Genomic DNA, 12761 nt, shown 5'->3' on the forward strand with positions numbered 1-12761 from the left:
CAACTAGCCCCTTCCTGTAATACTGTCGCCACCTCCCTACAATACAGTCATTTATGAGCCCTTCAATTACATCGATCTGATCAAAGCTCCTAATTTGTCCTTAGAACACCAGACAAATGCTTCACAACCCCCCCCAGGTGTTTCTTCATCCAACCAAACTGACCATCAGGATTAACCATGACACTTCCATGCTACCTAGTACTATACACACACACACACACACACACACACACACAAACACACACAAGGCCTGTCCCTGATCCGCAGAGCGTAAAGGTCGAGAAAGGAAATGGTCAGAGCTTTTTCGAAATGCTCAGAGTCAGCTTCTATCAACAAAACAGAGGCAACTACACTCAGAACTTTCTTTGCCCCAAATCCCAAGCAAGGGAAACTAGTAATGGAGAGGTTGCTGAGATGGATGCTGAGAGCAGAGGGAGGAACTGCTTAGGTTTGCGAATGAGCCAGCGTAAGGGCTTAGCCAATGCTTCACAGAGGTCGAGGTCATTTGTGTAAGGGGAAAGTTCTTGGCATTCCCAGGCACAGGTACTGTGTATGTGCTTTTTCCATAGCATGAGTGGATAATGCCACTTACCTAGTCTCGCTTTACAGACTCACTCGTCACTGTTACCCATCTTCTGACATCTCCAAACAGACATTTGTAAGCTCATCTGTGCAGCCAACAAACAGTCATGAGCAAGCGCCTAGCCCAAACATGACATCATTCCCAATGCCTCTTGCTTCCAAAGGAGAGGAGCAAAGAGGAAGCAAATTACAGCTATGTTTGGAGGGGCTTGAGCACAGTCTAGAAGTTTCTGCGAATGCTCTCAGGGACACACAGCTCGACCCAGATGTGAAGAAGGAAGCTGGGCAGATAGATGGGGAGAGGAGCGCAGATATGCCTCTTTAGTCATTTCTCAGTACGTCCTCAAGAATATGACTTTTCCCTTCTCTTGTAGACACCATTGCTTAAGTGCTGCTGAGCTAAACACGTGACATTCTCCATACGCCTGGCAGCTTCTTTGGGAGCTGCCTGTGGGGAAAGTCACTAAGGAACATACCACATAGGATGCTCTTTCTATTAAATTTTGCATCGGCCACCTCAAGGACACTTTGTTAAAAAGATTTTTTTAAAAAAATCTGGGATTTGCCTCTCAATTTGATTTCTGGGGTCTTCCACACCAGCAATGTGAACTCAAAAGTAGTCAAGCACCAGATGCAGTCAGCATCAACAGGTCTGCTGCTTAGACTGTACAAAGGTAGGAATGCTCCTTTTAAAGAGAACAACATAAAACTGAGAAAGAGTGTGGTTGCACTCAGGGAGGGTCCCTGGCATGCAGAATGTGGTGTTAAGGGCCCTGAATACGTTTCATCACTCATACGCCTCTGTGAACACGTCTTTCAATTCTTTCCTTCCTTACACATGCTTACAAAAGCCTGTCCAAAGTCGGCCCCTAGAAAGTGCCGGACAAGGGGCAAGCGTGCACCTGTGTTTAGTGAACACTGCTCTTTTTCTGTATGAACAGTGCAACCCTAACAGCAACGCTGTACAGAGACACACCGCTGCCGTCTCTGGGTCAGTATTTTATCTTGAGACACTCTCTTGCCTTGCCGTGCATTCCAGGCTAGCCTCAAACTCGAAGCCTTGGCTTCTGAGTACTGGTATTACAGGAGTGAGCCACCACACACCTGCTCTTAGCTTGAAGGGTGTGGGTGTGGGTGTGTGCACGCGCATGTGTGCATGAGTTAAAAACAGAGCAAATAATCTATCCAAAGGCATATGTCTGTGCCTCTAAAGCCTGTGTCAGAGTCATATGCAACAGGGCTACGGAAGCAGGTAGCTGACTCCTTTCCTAAGGTTGTGAACAATTTGCGGTGAAGTTCTGCCCTGTTGCTGTGTGTCTGTGCCAGGCTTAGGCTTTACCAGCCAGAAGACCCTATGGTCAGTCTGCAAAGCAAGGCTGTCTAATCAGCCTTCTAGCACAGAGGGCATTCCCCTGCTAACTGTGGCCTCATCTGTCACAACGCTTAGCTAGTCCAGCGATCCTATAAAAGGAGTGTGGAAAAGGACCCATAAATGCAAGACACACTTCCTTCAGTTACACTGAACAAAACTCGAGAGTAAATTTTCATACCCATAACAGGACAGGAACATTGCTAAAAGCCCCATGGCTAGAGTCATGTAGCCTCCCTGAGCACCAGACCACCTCCACAGGCACCAGCCAAGCCCAGTTAGAGTCACATAGCCACAGACAGGATTCCCCTAGAAGCCTTTAAAAGAGCCTGTGAGCTCCCCCTCAGAGACACCCCAATTCTGTATGGATGGTTGACCCCTGCGTGCCAGGCTGTTTCTGCAGGATAAACGCTCTTTGTTTTTCCATACTACTAGAGTCTGGGGCCTTCCTTCAGCGATTCTTGGTCCCTTACATCCAAGACTAGTCGCTATTAGCTACTAGTAGCTAACACCATGCTGCAGCAGCAAATCTGATGTCACATATCAAAGCAACTGAAATATTTATCCATGGGGGGGGGGGGAATCATAACAGGGAATTTTAAGTCATCCCATGAAATCACTAGCCTATCACCACCTAGCCAGAAAATGTTTGTGACAGATGGAAAAAAAAAAATGAACTTTTCATCACCACTAAAAGTATAATTTCATCACACACACACATCCCTGGCAGCTGGCAGCGGCTGCAGAGGAGCATTGTTAAGGTGACAGCAGCACGTGGGGATGCCAGGATTCCAACATCTACCTTTGTTTTGCTACTTAGTATCATTAGTGCTTAGGAGTCAAAGCAGAAGCATAGTGGCCTGCCCACAGAACTAGCATGTGCCTTTCTAATAGGCCTCTCCACAACGCTGTCATGGTCTTCCTTGAAAGGACTATGTAGGCTTCTGCTAGAAGATCCAGTCATAACACAGAACTCACCAGCAACAGCCTGGCCTGGCCTGGCTGAGCTGTTACAGCCTTGAACGTCATCCAACCTCTAAAACAGAAGTTGTTCCAAGGGCCCAGGTCCCTTAGAGAGGCTCAGTGCCCTAGTCAACGGCCTCTTTTACCACTGTCACCTGCCCTTGCCTCTTCTGACTTCTCATGTATAAACAATAGGTTGAGGGGCAGCGGGGTAGCTGGCTACCCCTGCTTTGCCAATGGGCCTCTTCCCTAATGCATCTTACAACATCACCTACAGCTGTCTCTGTTACTTTGTGGGTTCTTTCTTCCACCAGTCTCCACCCCTTTTCTTCTTCCCTTTCAACCCCCTAACACTAGGTAAGAGAGACAAAAAGACAGAGAGGAAAGAGCCGAGATCCCTGAATAAAGTCAGAGGTCAGACAGGGGCCACTGCCACCATTAGACTACTTCCTGCTGATTAGGGGTGTCTAGCTCCTCGGGGCAAGTTTGATTTTCATGATATCTAATTTCTTCTTGTGATTGTTTCTTCTTTGCACACGACTGCTTAACAAACCGCAACCACCAGCAACCAACCAACAACTAACAACTCCTGCCCAAATGACCACCAACCCCCAAACCCCCAACCCCACTTTCTGGGGGACCTAGTATTTATATACCCTCTGCAAAGTTCCCAAAATTGCAAACATCACACAATCACAGAAACTATCTGAAGCTGGCAAAATCACCACTTTCTAGAGAACGAGGCGCATCACTGTCAGCTGCTGCAAAGCAGCCCCACTGTCCCCATAAGGAACCCAAAATTCCAGAATTCTCACTACAATCACCAGCAACGTAGACCCTGAAGGGCAATGTGGGGACGTCGAGGCATCTGCTCACTTCCACCTGCTCCGCTCTCCTCATTCTTCTGGCCCCAGACCAAACCTCTTCACGGTTTGCAATCTGCAGGGAAGGGAGAGGAAGGGCAGCCCTCATCCGGTGTGGCTCTAGCACGTCTCAGCTTCACTTCGTGATCAGCTGATGTCAACTGACCTTATGGGGCTTCTAAGCTACTTAGTGGGGAAACTGGGTTCTGCACTCGGTGTTGAGGTATGTGAAATCGAGTGTGTAAACTGCTGGGAACGGACAGTGCCGTCGTCCCTGGCCACGTGTGGCTGTTCCAACAGACACATGCTGGCAGGAAAAAATGCTCTCCCATGGGAAGAGGAATCTAAAATGGCTCGTTAATAATATTTACACTGATCACATGCTGCTGTAATAGTCTGACCATATTGAGTTAAGTAAAACACTACATTCATTTCACTCACTGGTTTTTTTTCCTTTTTATGAGGCTATTGCCAATTGGAAACACACACACACACACACACACACACACACACACACACGCGCAGGTGACATCTGGGGCTTGCTGTTGCACAGGCTTGGGCCTGAGTGACAGCTTCAGGGTTCCAGGCTTTTAGTCCCTTCTGTTTCTCCTTCCTGCTTCTTGGCCACATGAACAGCACAGAGTTTTCAGCACATGCAAAGCCCTTTGTCGCCAGTGCAGTGCTGGGAGACTGGGTCTCCTTTCAGATCCAGGCTACCATCAAGAGACACATCAGAGAGTTCCTATTCAGGAAGAAAATTAGACCCACCCTCAGAAGACGGTGCTCCAGCTCTCTGCCATGGTTACTATCACCCTAATTCCTCGTTTCTGAGGTACAGGCCTGTCATTTACAAAATGAAGGGTCATGAGTCCTTCCTTATTCATTGATGACAGACTGTGCACCTGGTGCCTGATAAACTGCAAAGGACTCTAGGCAGGATTAAGAAGTGTCACTTGCATGATCGTGCTACTATATAAACAAATCTCCCCAGGAATACATCTCCTCCTGCCTGCCTGCCCCCCCCTCCACTTGATACACAGCCAGAGCTGCATGCAGGAACGGAACCCACTCAACAACACACAGTCCCCCAGCAGACAGGCCTGAAGGAGCTCCCGGAGAAACAGGCTCAGAACATTATTGCAATATTGGTAGGTAGTGCTGGTGATGGAGTGGTCAGTCCAGAGGGCTGAGGAGCAGAGGACACTACCAAATGGACAACAGGGAGGACCCTAAGCCACACACCTTGACAAACAAGCAGATGCAAAGGTCTGAGCAAGCGCAGAACCCATGGCATTTGATCAGTGTGTTGGGACGCAGTGGCTGCTCAGTGTGAGGTGGGCAGTGAGCCTTGTTTGGCCATAGGTCCTTTCTGCTGATGGAAAGCTGTGGCTCTTCTGCCTGTGTGTGTTGCTCCAGGCTCCTGCAGCTCCCCTCAGGGATTTGTGTGGCTCTTAAGATCTTGAGTACAAAAAAAAAAAAAAAAAAAAGATCTTGAGTACCAGCTGCCGACACCTGTGCAAACCTCCAGTGTTTTCACAACGGGACTCGTGAGTGTAGGAGTTCCTGTCTCAAAACATCCTGTTCTTGCCAGGTGCTGTGCCACCTGTAACCCCCCCACCCCCACCCCTCAGGCTACTCACTACTGGGGCAGCAAGTTAGTTTCAAAGACAACCCGGGCTGCCTAGCAAAGCCCTGTTTCAAAATAAAAGCAGCAGCTAAAACTAGGTAGCTGAAACGAGGAAGGAGCAGTGGCCACCCCAGGCCTCTAGAATTAAGAGTCAAGAGCCCACATAGCCATATGTAGATAGGAAGGGGCCCGCAGACTGGCTCCGGTTACAAGCTCACTCTGATGACACAGCACTGCTGACCCACATGGGCACAGAGATCCGGTACCTATTATTATGCCCTCATCATTATCAGGTCATTACCATCACTGCACATAGCATTATTTAGGCAGAGGACTTTGCAGGGCAGTTTACTAGACACCTGCGGGCAAATTATTCTCCTCCTGAGCCCACAAGCTCACAGAGAGTGAGTGCCCTTCCCTCCCAAAGGCCACCCAGGAGAAAGTAACACAACAGAGATATTTCTTGGTCACAGTCCTAGCCCTCTCCTTCTCAGCAATGTTAGGGGGTAAAGAAAGGGTCTATGAGGTAGTTATCTCGTTGGATACCCTTGTCTAAGACAATAACACATGTACGCATGCCCATACACAGAGGGCTGAGTTGTGGAAGATGCAGAACCCGCCCTGACTCTGTGATATTCATGGGGTGGCATCTGTAATTGTGCAAAACGGCTCTCTTGTTGTTCTTCCAGCGTGTTCAAGAACTTCCTTTCACACTGGCGTGCTTGCAGGAACAGAGAAAGGCTTTATTTAGATGGGGGAAAGTATAGATAGCACAGTTAGGATTAGAAGTAAAGGGAAAGCATTAAAAAAGAATCTTTAAATCTCAGGCCCATTGGGTCACTATGGCCCCTTAGCCATTGAGTCAGATCGACTGTTCACAAGAGGAGAGCCACAAGAGAGGCATCCTGACCAAAGGCAAGCCAAGCAGTGACCACGAAACCCCCCCCCAAAGAAGTCTGAGGTGCAGATTTCCTTTGTCAGCTGTTCCTTCTTGTCTCCCTGTGTGTGGAGGCAGCCTCTACCCCAAGCTGGAATGGTGAGGCATCCCAGCTCAAGTCAGAGACCCAGCTCACAGAGAGGTCCAGCTATCAGGGCTCAGGTGGCATCCTCCACATGACGACACAGCACTGTCACCCCCAAGAAGATGGGGTTAGGGTAGAAACTGATTTTCAGGAACCATCTGACCAAGAGAAAACACTGGCTTATGACTGTCTTAGGGGCAGGGAGCATATCTACTCTACCTTTCTAGTCCCCTAAACAGTGTCCCCTCCCTCACCCCGGTTTGTTTTTAGCTCATGGCCACATCCTGGGCTTAGAAGTTTTAAAAATATATCTTTAACTGAATACTGAAACTAGTCTCAGGTGCCACAGCAGTCGGAAAGATTGGGTTTGACCTTTTTTTTGGGGGGGGGGGGGTTGGTGGAGGTAGAGGTGGGGTAGGAGCCACAGCGTTATACATGCAAGTTTCCCACAGCAGAGCCACATTCACCCCCATTGCCAGCCTTCAGTAATTTGGTTTGAAATCACTGGATTCCAGGCCTCAGAATGAATTTGGCCCTAGAGGGAAGCCGGGTGGAGGGGAAGGAGATGATGCTAGAATATGGTACCCAGAGCCTCTAGACTCACTGAGTCCGCTGCCGTCCCAACAGATGGCAGCCCTGTCGCTTTTGAGAAGAAAGAGAGAAGAGGCCAACTTCAGCTTCAATTGTAGGACTATAGGACAGCGCTATGGTTCCTATGTGAAAGGTCCTCCGTAGGGTTGTGAGTTTGAACACTTGGTCCCCAGCTCACGGTGCTGTTTGGGAAGGTTACGGGACCTTTAGGGGGTAGAGCCTTGCTGGAGGACGCATGGCAATGGGCGGAGGCTTTGGGGGTTTATAGCCAGGTCCCACCTCCTACTCATGCCTGCACCTTCTTGTTCGCTCCCCCACCCCCACCACTCGCTCAGTGCTCGCAGGAGGAGCCCTACGGCTATCTCTTTCTCATGGATGCTGGTTGTTCAGCATCAGATGTTCAGTCTGGTCTCTTTTCTTTTTAATACATACATTTTTATACACAAGGTTGACCATTGCCCCGCCCTCTCGATCTCACACACTCTCCCTCTCTTGTGCGCTCTTGCTCTCTCCATCTCTCTCCCCGCCTCCATCCGTCCATCCCTCCTTCTCTCCCTCTCTCCATCTATCCCTTTCTGCTTCGGGATTGCCAGTGCAACGTGACAGGCAGAAAACACACACACACACACACACACACACACACACACACACACACACACACCGGTGTTATGCATTTCCCACCATGATGGATTGTATCCCCTCTGGAACCTTAATCTAAAGGTTCCCATATGTATTTTTTTGTTCTGGGTCTTTCATCACAGCAACATAAAAGTAACTAAGGTAGATGGAGAGGCAAGTCAAGTGTCCTCCTTTCTGTCTACAAGTTTAAGACCTCCAGATACAGCACTGGCGTTATGTGAACAATGAAACCATGATGACCAGTGACCATTACAGAATGTCTGGAGGAGCTGACATCCACGTAGAATATGGGGTGAGGTGATCAGCTGAGGGGTCCATGCTTCCAAAATTATAGATGAAAGATGGAGGAAATGATCCCTTAGGTGGAGAGATTCCAAGACTGCAATGACAGACCCCGCCTCCCAAAGCTGTAAGTGCCATTTGACTTGATGTGTGAAAAGAACCAGTGGGTTGGGCTGGAGAGATGGCTCAGAGGTTAAGAGCACTGACTGCTCTTCCAAAGGTCATGAGTTCAATTCCCAGCAACCACATGTTGGCTCACAACCATCTATAACAAGATCTGTATCCATAATAAATAAATAAATCTTTAAAAAAATATAAAAAAGAACCAGTGGGTCTTTACATACAGTTTGTTGCGCAAGGAGAAATTCAGAGACCACTCACCAGTCTGCATGAGGAGCCCCTGCCCTGCATGCACACACATCATAGGCTGAGCCGGGCCTAGCAGCTCCCCCACAGTCTCTCTGTCCATCAACTGGACCAGGCATGGCTTTTCAGAAAGCCAAAGCCTCTCGAGGCTGCTTTGAGACTCAGGCACCCAGCACGCTTCTCAGCCCAGACCGAGTCCCAAGATGTGGCTTTTGCACACTTGGAATGAATGTTCTTCAGGTGAGTTGCTTGCCAGCAAAGCAATCACTCTTGCTAAAATCCAGGTGTCTTGGTTAGGGTTGCTACTATGAAACACCATCACCGAAAAGCAAGTTGAGGAGGAAAAGGTTTATTCAACTTACACTTCCACGTCGCTGTGTTATCACCAAAGGAAGTCAGGAGAGGAACTCAAACAGGACAGACACCAGGAGCTGATGCCGACACCATAAAGGGGTACCACTTACTGACTTGCTTCCCATGGCTTGCGCAGCATGCTCTCTTATAGAACCCAGAAGGAATGGCACCACCCACAGTGGGCTGGGACCGCCCCCAATGATCATTAATTGAGAAAAATGCCCTACAGCTGGGGCTCTTGGAGGGAGGCATTTCCTCAACTGAAGCCCTTTCCTCTCTGATGACTTTAGCTTGTGTCAAGTTGACACATAAAATCAGCCAGTACGCCAGACCTGGCTGAAAAGCGCAATCATGGCGGGTACAGGAGGGGCCAGCCAGCAGAAACTGCCTGCTTCTCCCCTGTTATAAACTCAAAGTGTCAATGCAATGGCTTGACTACATTGATAGCTTAGTTACTAAGAGAAAGGCCAGAAGCTTCGCGAGGTGATGCATGCCCACACTGTGAAACTGACCAACGATCAGTTGATGTTCTGCAAGCCAGGTGGAGGCAGGGTGAGCGCAAGGCCAGTAGGTGCTGATGCGCGCTCACTGGAACTAATATCAAAGTCAGCTGCTTTAGGACAAAGTCAGAGTCTCGCTCATGCAGACATCCCTGGGAGGAATTCTTAGAGAATTAGATCCCAGTGCCATCAGATACCAAAACGTAGAATCTCAGTCCCTTATACACAATGGTGTACTTATGTGCAACCAGACACATCCTCCCACGTACTATAAGCTATCTCTCAGTGATCTGTAATACTTAACACAGCGTGGATGCCATATAAGTAGTCACTGGACTGACTGCGTAGGTCAATACAGACCACATGGGAAAGGATTGCAACCGTTTGAAGGAGGAGGCAGCCCTGGCAAACCTCACCTCAGCTCCAGCAATGCTCAGCAGGGAACTCTCCCCAGCTGGAGGTTAGGTGTGATTTCTAGCACGCGTCCTCCGCACAAACACCAGCACTAGCTGATGAACAGTGTGCTAATGCTGCACCCCTAAATGGTCTGTCTCTTTCTGGTTGCTCTAAAGAACCTGCAAGGCAGAAACACTGCCTAAGATCTAAGACTGAAGAAAGGTCAGCCCTACAAAGAAGGTTTTCAGTGATGAAGTGGAGGACGGGCCTGGACTTGGCTACAACAGACAACCGGAAGGTCCCCCCAGCATCCCTGAAGTCCTCTGGGAGAAAAGACTAAAATGCAAATGGATCAGTAGTTAGCTGGCGGGTTGTTGTTGTTGTTGTTGTTGTTGTTGTTGTTTTCAAATACTAAATACTACCTGGTGAGCACTTAGCTATACTCAAATTGGTGAATTGTCTATGCTGAAAACATAGTATGCTAGAGTGTGCTGAAAAGCAAGCCAAAGGCATGTAGATCTGGATCACTGGGTCAGCACTCAAAGCTCACAGCTTCTGCACTATGGCACAGCCAGCTCTCGCCTGCCAGCAGTCTTTCTTACATTGCACATGGCAATCAAGACCCTGGGCATGCTGAGACTGGGTGTTACCACTGTAGATAGAAAAGACTGTAGGAAACAGGTGGGCCACCCTTGAACCAGCCAACACAGCTCCACTCAATTACAAAACAGAAAATAAAAGTGGGGGGAGGGGCAGCTTGCTGCCTGTAATGTTGCCACTCTCTGATTTGCAGACAACCACGTCCAGTTATGAAACACGTTTTACTGGCACTGGTCTGAACTCCATGCAGCCTTCCCGCTCTCACTGGTTGTCCTAATTCCACTCTCTAGACTGAAGCAAATGTTTGTCCTTTCCACATATAGTCTTGTAAGACAGTGATATCACCCCGGAGGTTTTTCCTTTTTCTCAGTCTTTGAATTGGCCCTTAAGGAACACGGTCTCTGAACTCCTTGATCTCCTCTGGCAGATTCCCATTTGTCCACACCTGTCTTTAAGGACCCGGAGTTCCCAGGTGGGACTGAGTGTGGACAGGAGAACAGAGTGGCTGCACCTTCATTGTCAACAGTTACGTCTCTGGATAGTTTTTTATTGGGTTCATTTGAATGACTGTCAGTTCAGCAACTCAAACTGGCTGACTTTTCTTCCATGCCCTGCTCTTCAGCCAAATGGTCCCCCTCTGTCTTTTGTAGCCATTGGTATCTGGAGCCTGTGATGGTTTGAATAGGAACAAGCCCCCCCTTCCCCCCGCCCCCCCCCCCACCTACCACCACCAAAATCTCAGGCATTTGAACAGCGGGTCCCCAGATGATGCCTATGTTTGGAGAGGTGGGGCCTTGTTTGAGGACGTCTGTCCCGGGAGGTGGTTTTGAGGGTTTAAAGACTCCATGTCATTTCCACTGTGCTCATTCCTCCGCACACTGGCCATTCAAACCGTCAGCTCTCGACCTCCTATTACCGCTGCCATTTTGACACTTGTTGCCCTGACGGACTTTCACACCTTCGGAACTGTCAGTCCAAATAAACCTACCTTCCTTCTGTATGCTTCCTGGATGACAGCGTTTTACCACAGCAACAGAAAAGCAACTACTACAGAGCCTACAGGCAGAGATGCTCACAAGCACCTCGGTGTATCCGCTCCTCACACAGTTCTTCGAGCCTATGTATACAGATAACGTAGACCCTGGCACACACTAAGTCCTTCTGCCTTTTCATCGCTCAGAACGTGACCAAGATGCCCCCTTACACATTTGTCTAAGTCACTAGTTGGCGTCGAGGAAAGGCAGTATCTCCGTGGGCACCCTTTCAAGGTCAACGACATCTACTACTCACACACTCTATAAAGCAAATAAAATCATCTCTCAGTCCGCACTTTCAATCCTGTCTGTGAAACATGTGCGACTACACAGAGACGATTGTGCCTAACAGAAGAACTTCAAGCACGAGGCATGGTGCCACACACCTGTAACGCTAGGGAGGTTGGGCAGGTAGATCTTGGGTTCCTGCCCAGTCTGGGCTACGGGATGAACGCAGGGTTGGCTCCGTGGTAGAGTGCTTGCCTGGCATGTCAACCTATAATCCCTAACACTGAGAAAAAAAATTCCAAGTCATCACCATCACGTTCCCCTCGGTCTTTGTATTATAAAAAGTGGCTTGGGCATGGCCAGCCTGACCTGTGAAGAATGGGCTATGCAGCATCATGCAGATGTCCCTGGGCTAACATACAAAAAGGAGCTAACCCAGAGGTTCAGGAGGCCACCGATGCCAACTGAGGAAAGTATTGCCTTGCACAATAAGTTGTTGGGTTTTTTTTGTTTTGGCTTGGTTGAGACAGGGTCTCTCTACACAGCCCTGGCTGTCCTGGAACTCACTGTGTAAGTGAGGCTAGCCTCAATCTCACAAAGATCTGCCTGTCTCTACCTGCTGAGTGCTGGTATTACAGGTGTGGGTGCCTGACCTATAAAAAGACATTTTAACTAGAGAAAAGCTATACCACTTCCCAAAATTAGCCTCTATGTGTCACGCGCAGGTGTGTGTGTGTGGGGGGGGGGGCGAGAGCCAGTGGGCATATAAATATTCCCTAACAATAACGCCCTGAAACATCAAAGCTATCATTATTGATTACCGCCTGGTGCTCTGCATTAGACAAAGGCCATCTTAACTAGCTGCTTGATATTGTTGGTTTATAAATTTCTCCCTACTCTTTCATTCTCCATAAGACCCAGAGCACTTTCGATATACTTCAGTCAGAGATTTAAAAAATTAATAATAAAAGCCCAGAAGTTTTCTCCAGGGCCTGATAATCCCCTCTACCAATAAATATTTCTCAAGATTCTCCTAAGAACAAGACACTGAGTTGGCTGCTAAGGGAACCAGCTGGCTTTAAGCACCTCTGTCTCTTCAACTCATTCAAGTTTCTCTCCCTCAAGATACATGCCTTGCTGTCTCCATACTGGTAGCCATGTGACCTTGAGTAGGCTGCTTCCAACACTGATGCAATATCCATTACCAGGAAGGATGGTTGGAAGATGTGCACGTGCCTCACACAGATCTGGAGAGATACAGTGCGGTGCGTCATCAGGCTGGGGTTTGGGTTTTCTTCTGCTTTTTTCCTGTCTCTTGTTCTTTCTTGTGCAGTCTGATGATCTG

At 48.6% G+C, this 12761-nt stretch overlaps 1 protein-coding gene across 4 annotated transcripts in view; it reads right to left on the reverse strand.

The window, feature by feature from the left end:
- Positions 1-12761, reverse strand: part of ST6GAL1 (ST6 beta-galactoside alpha-2,6-sialyltransferase 1) — a 131689-nt gene that overhangs the window by 54321 nt on the left and 64607 nt on the right. The window contains exon 1 of one of the 4 annotated variants that reach the window (XM_084801569.1): positions 8667-8779. The exons of the other annotated variants lie outside the window; for them this stretch is intronic. The gene's annotated coding sequence lies outside the window, so the exon portion shown is untranslated. Of the gene's footprint in view, positions 1-8666; positions 8780-12761 lie in introns of those variants that run through there. 4 annotated transcript variants of the gene reach the window in all.

This window comes from Acomys minous (assembly GCF_964271855.1).
Source record: "Acomys minous genome assembly, chromosome: 11".
NCBI lineage: Eukaryota > Metazoa > Chordata > Mammalia > Rodentia > Muridae > Acomys > Acomys minous.